This window comes from Piliocolobus tephrosceles, chromosome 13 (assembly GCF_002776525.5).
Source record: "Piliocolobus tephrosceles isolate RC106 chromosome 13, ASM277652v3, whole genome shotgun sequence".
NCBI classification, from domain to species: domain Eukaryota; kingdom Metazoa; phylum Chordata; class Mammalia; order Primates; family Cercopithecidae; genus Piliocolobus; species Piliocolobus tephrosceles.
The window spans coordinates 84,986,355-84,997,295 of NC_045446.1; positions in this window are offsets into that span (position 1 = coordinate 84,986,355).

The window sequence follows — 10,941 nt, forward strand, 5'->3', positions numbered from 1 at the left end:
TTTTTTTTTTTTTTTTTTTTTTTTTTTTTTTTTTTTTTTTTTAGAGACGGAGTCTGGCTCTGTCTCCCGGGCTGGAGTGCAGTGGCCGGATCTCAGCTCACTGCAAGCTCCGCCTCCCAGGTTTACGCCATTCTCCTGCCTCAGCCTCCGGAGTAGCTGGGACTACAGGCGCCCGCCACCTCCCCCGGCTAGTTTTTTGTATTTTTTAGTAGAGACGGGGTTTCACCGGGTTAGCCAGGATGGTCTCGATCTCCTGACCTCGTGATCCGCCTGTCTCGGCCTCCCAAAGTGCTGGGATTACAGGCTTGAGCCACCGCGCCGGCCCGTACTTCCATTTTTTAAAAGGTGAGTAGATGTGAATAAAAATTAAAGTGGTTATTCAGAAAGTGTAAATGGCTGAGTCAGAAATCGGGTTTGACAATAAATGTTGAACATTATGTCTTGGGAACTTAAGATCCTCAGAATGCTGCCTCATCCAACTTTAAGTCCTACTTTCTTAAAACCCAATCAATCCCATTTTCAGTAGATTCTTCCACACACCTCATGTCCATTTGCTTTCCTCCTGTCTGGGTCGGCTGAATCATTGAAATGAGTAATAGGCACTGAAATGAAAGACACCGTATGAGTCTTGTAAAACCTGAAAAGAAACAAGTGTGAGACAGTGAACAGTCCTGGTGAGTCTCTGAGAACTGGCAGAAGCTGCCTAGACCGCCCCTGGCAGCCTGCACACTGAAGGCCAGCCCAGGCCTGCTACTGACATCTGTCCCTGAGAACATCAGACAGCAGCTTCTGGGCTTTAGTTTATTTAGGCTGTACCAAGTGTATGTTTCTCCAGCATACGTGCTGATTTGGCATATTCAGATGTGTTATGTTTACTGCATTTAGAAGGAAACTTCCAGGGAAATAGAAATCTCAGAAGTGAGGAAGAGGCAGACTTGTGTAAAGGGGAGAGTGCACCCGGAAAACAGGAGCCCTGAGTTTCTCTCCTCTGAGTTACTGTACATTTTCTGGATGTCATCATTGGTATATTTGCAAAACAAGAAGAGAGGGGCCATCTCTAGAGTCTTCTCAAATTTCAGGCAATAAATCGCTTTTCAACAAATACTTTCATATATTTGGGTCACAGAGATTCTGATTGAGTTCTATCAACTTATCTCTCCTCTATCTGAGAGTTACCAAAAGTCAGAGAAATTCCCTGCGACATTATCAGGAAGGACAGCGACTGATTTGTCCTGAAAACATCATTATTTTTATTATTATCATCATCAGCATTTCTTCTCCCCAGACTTAGAGAATTAATTAGCAGGGTTGCCTTTAGGTAGTGGGCAGCCTAAGAGTAAGAAATATTAGTAATGTTCCTGGCTTCTATTTAACTCCCTTAGTAGCCTGAAGTGTTGCCAGAAGTCTCACCACTTATCATTCTTCCTGTAGGCTAGGAAAACACAAATAATCTGAAAGAAGTTAACATTGCGTCACTGCTAGCAACTTAGGGTAAATGATTTTATGAAATCCTTCCTACTAGCTGGGAACAGTTCTACACGCAAGTAATTGTTTTGATTGGTAAGAGGTGTGGTGGGAACACCATACTGAGAGTCAGGAGGTGCCTGTCTTAGACCAGCATCCTGTGGAACTGGAGCCTTAGCCCCAAGTGAGCCCTTTATTGTAAGGGCCGGAGACAAAGTGAAGGACCCTGTAAGATCTTAGAAATAAGGCCACAGAATTTCTCTCTAAATGTCTAATATTAGATCAGTCCATAATGGATCAAAGTAGAAATGTACACCTGAAAGAAACAACAAGGGTGTTGGGCCTATTGCACTCATAACCAGTGGTGTGCTGGTAAATGTTGAACCACCAGCTTTCTGTGTTTGCAGGGAGAGCACCCTGATTTGTAATGTTTGCCAGTTTCTGTGATGTCAATATTTCCATCATAGCTGATGTCAAGCTGCCAATGTGACATCACTGAAAGCAGCATTGGAAAGGTAGGTACACAGCCTGTGCTCCTGAGCTGCTGCAAGTCACTGGGAATGTCATCATTGGTACAACCCATACCACTACTTCATCATCCAATTGAGTGCATAAGATACACAGAAGGAATATTTCCAGCAGAAAAGGAGTTGAACAGCTATAGTATGGCAGAGGAAGGAAAAATCACTGAGACTGCCCTTTGAGTACTATCCGGGAGAGAGGAAGGCTTGACAATCTGAACTTTACATGTTTTGAAATCCAAAGGCTACATCCCCAACCCTGTAAAATAATTTTATGAGGTTATTTTAGCTCAGTGCCATTAAACAATAACTTATCTAATGCCTCATTTTCCATCCTGTTCCAGTCAAACAAGCTTCTGCTCATGGCCTGGCTTTCTTTCTTTCTTTCTTTATTATTATTATACTTTAAGTTCTAGGGTACATGTGCACAACATGCAGGTTTGATACATAGGTATACATGTGTCATGTTGGTTTGCTGCACCCATCAACTCGTCATTTACTTTAGGTATTTCTCCCAATGCTATCCCTCCCCCAGTCCCCCACTCCCCCAACAGGCCCCAGGGTGTGATGTTCCCTGCCCTATATCCAAGTGTTCTCTTTGTTCAATTCCCACCTATGAGTGAGAACATGTGGTGTTTGGTTTTTTGTCCTTGTGATAGTTTGCTGAGAATGATGGTTTCCAGCTTCATCCATGTCCCTGCAAAGGACATGAACTCATCCTTTTTTATGACTGCATAGTATTCCGTGGTGTATATGTGCCACATTTTCTTAATCCAGTCTATCATTGATGGACATTTGGGTTGGTTCCAAGTCTTTGCTGTTGTGAATAGTGCCCATGACCTGGCTTTCTATGTTAGTTTGCCTCTATGGACCAAGTACACTGAACATACAGATTTCAAACTCTCTTGACAATGCTATAGTAAAGCAACTTGAACAAGTGGTTTTTGATTATGTTTTGGCTTCATGTGTAGCTTAAGAACATAATGTACATAAGATGATAATGGGAGTGCTGCAGTCTATATATCAGCTCTATTTTTAATGTAAATTAATGCCATTGTAATGTTGTCCTTAATCTCTTGTGTGTCCTAGCATGAATCCTTTTCTTAGAGCCTTATTGCTTCCAGAAGCTCAGCAGGGCCCACATCTGAGCTTTCAAATCTGGAAAATATTTCAGGTTGTGGTATTCAAATCAGCAGAGAGAATTCTGCACAGCCTTGGTTAGCTTTCCCTGAAATACCACTGCCACGTTTCCATCTCCTGTCTCGGACTCACCTCTAAGCTCTGCAGCCTCTATCTGTGAATCAAATGTCACAGGATGTGTTGAAAATCAATGCAAACTCATCCTCTGCCATTGGATGGCAGAATGCATTAGTTAGGATACCTTTGCTTGCATGCAATAGAAACCCCTCTCAAACTAGCCTTGTCCCAAATTTACTGGATCATGTAACAAGAATTTAGAAGGGGCCTCTTGAATCAGGTACTCACATAATGACAGAACTCTATCCGTCATCAACAACTCTGTGTTGTCTTCATTCTCACCTAGAATAAATGGCATTTCTTCGTACACTGTGAAGCACAGGGAGCTCTGAATATTAACCCTGATGGTCTCGTATCTGGAGAAGGAAAGCTCCTGTGTTAGTTCTGGCTAGGAGAATCCCCAGGAAGGGTTCTTTTTCCTAGCTGGGTACATGCAATCATTGGGTCAATCACTGTGGCTGGGTGGGTGCAATAAGATGATTGACCCAGACTGGGTTATAGATCCATATGATGGTGTTGCTAGTTCTCATAGGAAGGACAGAGGAGAAGATGCAAGATAGACATCCACAATAGTCCCTCATAGACTGACTTACAGCTTTATTTAAGACATATAATGATGCCCTTTAAAATTATTAGGTGGCTTTTAACTTGCAAAGCTCTTTCATGTTTCAGTGGACCGCATCAGAACCACAGATGTGCTTGGTTTCTCTTAAGAGCAGAAGCTATGGCCAGCATTTCCTCAAGGCCATAACAAGCTAGAGCTGAGTAGACAGGGCAAGCACCCTAGAGTTTGTCACAGTCTCCATCGTGTCTCTAGTGCCTCTCTGACCTGACCCACTTTGTTCATTTAACTTACTTACCTGGCTCCTGTAGCCTTTTGGGTTTGCTGATCCCCAGTGTGATCTCAGGTCATTCACATCTATTCTGTGAACACTATTCCCATTTTGTTTTAAACCAAGATTCAGAGATTCAACTGACTTTCCTAAGGTCACACAATTAGAAGGTGAGACCCAGAATCTAGATTTTAGAGATGAAGGCTGTTCAGTCCCCCACACACGGTTGTAACAGTTATGCACAGGTTTCATATCTGCTATGTGAAGGGAGCCCTCTAGGGTTGTGTAGTCAACATTATATGTGGAAGCCCTGAGGCTATTTTCCCTTCCATTTCACCATAGTCATAATACTGTCACAAAGTTAGTTGAAATAATGCACTTCCTTCAAAATTTATTGTAGAACAAGTACTTGTGACTAAGTGAAATGATAAATGATCAGATTGGAACAAATAATGCAGTTAATTATATCACTAAGTCTTACCAGAGACAATAGTAAAACTTGTCTGACTTATGCAAATAATATAGTTAGGTCTGCAGTGGAGAACTCGATCTGTAATGTCCACAACTATTTTAGGAGTGATTTTATTGTCTTGAAATTTTTCTTGCTATACAAATAACCTTAATCTCCCAGTTTCCACGTGATTAAAATGAGAGGTCTGCCCTCAGTTTTCTAGTGAGACAATGATGCTTAATCCTGATTACATGTTAGAATCTCCAGGGAGGTTTTATTGATTTTTTAACTAATGTTGGGATCCCATCCCTAATGGTTTTAATATAAGCTTCAACAAAGAAGATATACAGATAGCAAAAAGTATACGAAAAGGTGCTCAACCTTGTTAGTCATTGCAGAAATGCAATTTAAAATCACAGTGAGATCAATTGTACTCACTATGTAGTATAAGGTAGACCATGCAAGAATGGCGAGGATGTGCAGCAACCGGAGCTCTCATTTAATGTTGGTGGAAATGTAAAGTGGCACAACCACTTTGGAAAGCTGTTTAGAAGTGTCTTAAAATGATAAACTTATGTCCACCATGTGATTCAGGCTTTCCACTCCTAGGTATTTATCCAAGAGAAAAGAAAACATACATCAATACAAAGACCTACCATGCAATGTGCATGTTCAGAGCAACTTTATTTTTAACAGTCCACAACCGGAAAAAAAAATGTCCAGCAACAGTTGAATAAAGTATGGTATACAATGAATGCCGAGTTAAAGAAGCCAGACAAAAGAAAGACAACATACAATATGATTCCATTTGTAAAAAGTTCTAGAAATGTAAATTAATCTATAGTGACAAAAAGCAGATCAATGTTTTCTTGGTGATGGGATGGGGAAATAGGGAAACATTACAAAGGGCATGAGGAAACTTTACGAGATATTGTGTATGTTCGTTGTCTTGATTATAGTGAAGAGTCAGGATATATATTATGTCACTGTGCATCCAATTGATTGTTAAATATGTGCAGTTTACTGTATATCAATTATACCTCAGTACAACTGTAAACAACAATACTGATGCCTAGATCTCAGTCACAGAGATTCTGATTTAATTGGTTTAGGTGGGGCCTTGGCATCTGTAAGTATTAAAAACGTCACCTATGATTCCATTGTACAGCCAGGGTTGGTTCTGTGATTTTAGACCATTATAACTGCACTGGGTCAGGCAGTTTGGGAGAAACCTCTCCTACTTTTTAACTAGAGCAAAAGGAGATCACCCACAAGAGCTGCTGCTCATGTGTGCAAAGTGCTCCAGTCAGTCACCTCAGTGCTCAAGGCTGAGACCTGGCCTCTAGAAGATGGAGCTACTTGGCCTTTCACAGAGCAAAAGCCCTCTCCATCCCTGCCATCTATCTGTCTACTCCAGCTGGCTTAATGCCCTCTTGAGACCTCATTTTCCCTTCAAAGCTGCCTCTAGTGAGCATGTCAATGATATGTAAACTATATAAAGATGTCATTGTGTATGTGTAGAAATAGTGTGACTTGCTCCAGCCAGACATCTCCTAGTAACACCTGTCGGTATAATCTTGGGCAAGATAAGACACTGACATCAGCAGCTTAAAGGCAGCAAACTGCAGATCCAAAATCCTGAAAAGTGGAGGAGAAATGCTCCCTACTCTGGTGGTCTCAGTGATGGCAGCAAAATTTGACCACTATAAAAAAGGACCAAAATTGCTCCTTTTGGCCAGTGGTCTTTCTACTCCACCCAGAGACACAGTGAGAAAGATCTTGTTTTAAATTCTACTCCACTTCTTAGTAATTTAAGCCAGTCACTTCAGCTCGTTTTCCCTTTATTTCCTTACTTCTAAAATGGAGATAACATGATCTTCCTTGTTTACCATAACAAGGTTATTGTGGGGGTCAAATAAGAAAATGGATGTGATCATGCCCTATAAACACAAAGGCATTATTATGTACCATGATTATCCTAGTGTTTTATAGAAGCGAGAAGTAAAAGCGTAGACTGACTTGGTGGGAAACTGGATGAGCCTCCTGGAGTCTGAGTGGGTGTGAGGAATGACATCATTGCAGTCTCCAGAAACTGGACTTGCTGTTTCCATGACTTGAGTAATATCATAATCATAATGATAAGGATAAGAATATCTACAATGAATTGCACACTTAGGTCTAGACACTGTAGTAATTTGTACATCTATTTTATTCTGAGCTTACAGAGGAGGGCACTGAGGCTTAGAGTGGTTAACGACCTTGTCCAAAGTCACACAGCCAGTAACTGGATTTGGGTCTTGACATACCAAAGTCCTGCTCCAGAGCCCACAGCGATAACCAAATGAGCCTTCTCCTACAAGGGAATGACTCTCTCAGCTCAATATTTTAATAAATGACTTAGGTGTTTTCTGCAGGTATTCTCAATCTCAAAGCAGGCAAAGCTCTGCTAGGAGACAGGTGCTTTGTTCTAGAATTTTCTGTGCTATCTGAATATGACAGAGGGCGTTTATGATTGAGTTTTCAATGCAAATATTTTTCCTTTGCTTCTAAAAACAAACCTAGTGAAATAAGAGTAGGGTTGTCAGCTAGGTTGCAGAACCTAGGGTGATCTGCCTTGTAGAGTTTGTGGTTAATATTCATTTGTTGAACCTCCATGCCCACCAGACTGTTTATTAGGCACAAAGAGTAAACTAAAAACATAGTCATGTACCTGCTATTACAGTGCTTGTACCAAATGCCTACATACTGTGGCTGAGGAGGTCGGGAGAAGACTGATAAGCAAATAATATGGTAGACAAAGAACTAATGTCCTTAATATATACATAGAGCTCACAAAAATGCCTAAGAAGAACGCTGTCACCATTGTGTTTTTGTTATATAAAGTCAGAGTTTATCCTTTTGAAGAGAACGAGTTTATAGAAAGGCAGATTAGGAATGTAATCTTTTCCATATGACATATTTTCTTTATGTGTATTTTTATTACCAGAAAAATAATTTCTTGAGCAAAGGGTTCCAGAATGTGAGTTCTCATTTTGACAAGGGAAAATGCAAAGTTGTTACAAAAAAACTCATCTTTAAGAAAGAATTCAGATTTACAAATGCATTCAGCCATTCTGACTAGAGGTGAGGTTGTAGAATGAGGGTGTCTATCTGTTGCAATCCCTGGACTGAAATACCATTATTGCAGATAGATGCTCAACTCCTGGCTTCCCTGAGTAATTCCAGCCCCCATTGGAGAGGTTTGATTTCAAAGGACTGTGGAGAGTCTCTTTCAGGAAAACAGAGATGGAGCAATGCCGATCACAAGCTGCTGGAGCTGGATCCCCTCTAGGGGCATGCCCAGGGAGTCTCACAGCCCTGCCAGTTTGACAGCAAAATGGTACAGACAGGAAAACTGCACTCTCTCTTGCTCAGGCTGATCCTGGTTAATGTCCAATGTTCCTTGGAGAAGGATCAAGGACTCTGGGTCTACTGGCAGCCTGAACTGCCTCCTGCAGCTCCCTTTGCTCCCGTCATCCTCGAAGTCTGTTTAACCAACTTCCCAGAAACCATCCATTGATCTTCCGGTACGTTGGTCAACAGAGATGAGATTGAGTCAGATGAGGAACCCATCCTTGAGGAACTCGTGATCAAGTTGTCCCACTGTTTGATCACTAGCTTGTTTACTTCTACATTCCCAGAACAATGTGGCCCTGGAGAATGATTCATTTAGGACCAGCTACTGCATTGTGTGGTGAGAAGGGAGAGGATATAGGAAAAGTGCTTCTGTAATAGCTGCTGTGATGCCAGTGGTGTTGTTGGCAGTCACCACCCTCCTTCCTAACTCTACTGGCAGGCTGTGGAGGCAGGGTGTGATGTCCAGCTGCAGATTTCTGATACTGTCAAGAGTGCTCACATCCCACAGCCCCTTGAGCTATATTATTCTTTGGAGAAGAGTTTCACACTGCTCCACTCAGGGCTCCAACTCCAAGCTGTGGGTTGAATAGACAGGGGAGGTGATCTAATCACCAACACACATCTCTCTTCAGTACATTTATAGAAGACTCACAAAGTTACTCACTTTGAGAAATTAGATACTGTATAGATGTTGTCTCCAAATGCTAACATTATATAAGGACATGACATTGCCTTCTTCACAAGGAAGAGGAAAAGCAATTTTCCTTGTTTGGCTTAGGTTGATCATATGAGAAGAGCACAGAAAAAAATCAACTATTAAATAGTGGGAAACTACATCCATCACCACTGAGGGAGATGATGTTTTGAATATAATGAAAATGTAACTAATCAGTGAAGAAGCTCTCAGGTTCTGTCTAGATTTTGTTTTAGCAGGCCTTACCCCTGAAAACTATTTTATCTTTAACCTTCATCACACAAATACCCTTTCCCTTGAGTGGTAGCATCGTCAACCACTTGGGCATTTCCCCAGATGTAGTCAGGCTTAGCTGGTTGGGCATAAACATTGTGGACATGATTAAGCTTAATTCCATTACATGAATTGCTTGCAAAAAATAGAATTATCCCCTTAGGACCTGAATAAGGAGTTTCCCAAGGTTGTGAGGCCTCGAGTGGACCTCTGCCTGCTACGTTTTCCTCAGAGTGCTGATCTGGGACCCAAGAAACAGGGTGCACCTGTTGATGTGGTTTCTCCTCCATGTCCACTAAGTCACAGACCCTGACATGCTGTTGCTCTGGTAGCTACTCTACCACTCTCAGTCATCACACATCTGACATGTCACTTGTCACTGGTGCTGATGAGTGCTTCAGATTCAGTAGCAAGCATGGCAGGGCCAGTGGCAAGAAGATGGAAGTTGTGGACCATGGTGTGTGTGGACCATGGTATGATCTGTCTTCACCACTAAACTGGAAAATGAAGAAGATGATGACGGAAATTTTCCTGTGGATATGAGATAGGTGGGGACACAGATGGAGCCCTTTTGGACCAAGGACACGGAAGCAAGAATGAAGGCCTGTCCTTCCACAGGCATTCTTGCCATGACTCCATGGATTCATCTCTCCCTAGGAATGCTGTCACGATTCCCAAGATCCTTCTCATCCTAGGAGTGATAGCAAAACTCCTCAGACCTGTCTGCCCTGAAGAGGGTCCACTATGAACCTCCAGACCTATCAATCTAGGAGGGCTATTGACTCCTTAGAAGCAGTGAAGAGTAGGAGAGCACATCAATACTCTCCAGGTACATCTCTTGCTGGAGAAATAATCATGACTTCCCAGATCCATTGCCCCTCTCCGTCCCTCAGGAAGACCTATCTTAACTCTACAGTGGAGACATTTCTATCCAGCAAGACCTTCCATGATTTTCCAGGTTGGCTTCCAGTATCTATCACTTTCTTTCCAGAATCAAAATGAGCGAGATATGACAAAGAGCCTCCAGTGAGTCTTTTCCTCATTGGAAGAGCCCAGGAACCTTTCATTTATTCCAAAAAGCAGCAAATACTAATATAATTCAGACCTCTCTCCACCATGGGGGAAAAAAAAAAGCAAACAAAATCCCATTCTGAAAATAAGAAGTAGCATGCCTTCAAAGGCTCTTTCCCCAGCCATAGCAAACTTCAGATAAGCTCTTTATCTGCAAGTCACACTCTGGATCTCCTTACCACCAGAGTGAGCACAGGAAGTCCTCCGACTCAGATCCGTCTCTCTGTGGAATAGACCTTGGCCAAGGAACTCTGATTCTGGAAACAGGGAGCAACTCTTTGGATTCCAGTCTGATCCCGCTCCAGATGGGTCAAGTTCCTGCAAATAAGGCTGAGTACTTGCTTTCTTGGGCCCAAACTGACATGCAGTGGAAACCTTAAGAGCTTAGGTGAGCCAAAGAAACTACGGAGTTTGAAGTTGAATTCCAAATGCCAAAACCATATTTTAGTAACTTTAAACTGGATTATTTAGACCAAAGGAGAAATGCAGAGAAGATGAGGAGTCCTCCCAGTGGGGAAAGGGGCTGGCCTGGAGCCAGTCAGAATAATAGAGTGTGGAGGTGCCGAAGCCCCTAGACGGCTATGTGGATGAACACTTGGACTGAATGCTCAGGGGACAGGAGAGAGGAATCCCATGGCCAAATTGATTGAGAAGAATAAGCCTAAGGAGATCAGAGATAAGAAAGTGAGGACTCACTACAGTGGTCTTGCACCTCCCTCCAACGGATTCAATGTCTGGCTGGGACACCACAAGGATGGAGGGAACAGATCCAGTGTGTTTGACCCAAGGCAATTTACAGGCATGCAAGCAAGAAGATAGTCACTGTTGTGAAGGTATGAGCGTGGGGGATGGACCTTCAGTTGCTACATCTATCTTGGCTAACAATCAGGGCTTACCCAGATCAGTAGCAACTCATTGGGCACCAACTTTGGTCCTAGGAGAATTTGGGACTGGACATTCTAATTAGGAACACCCTGAACT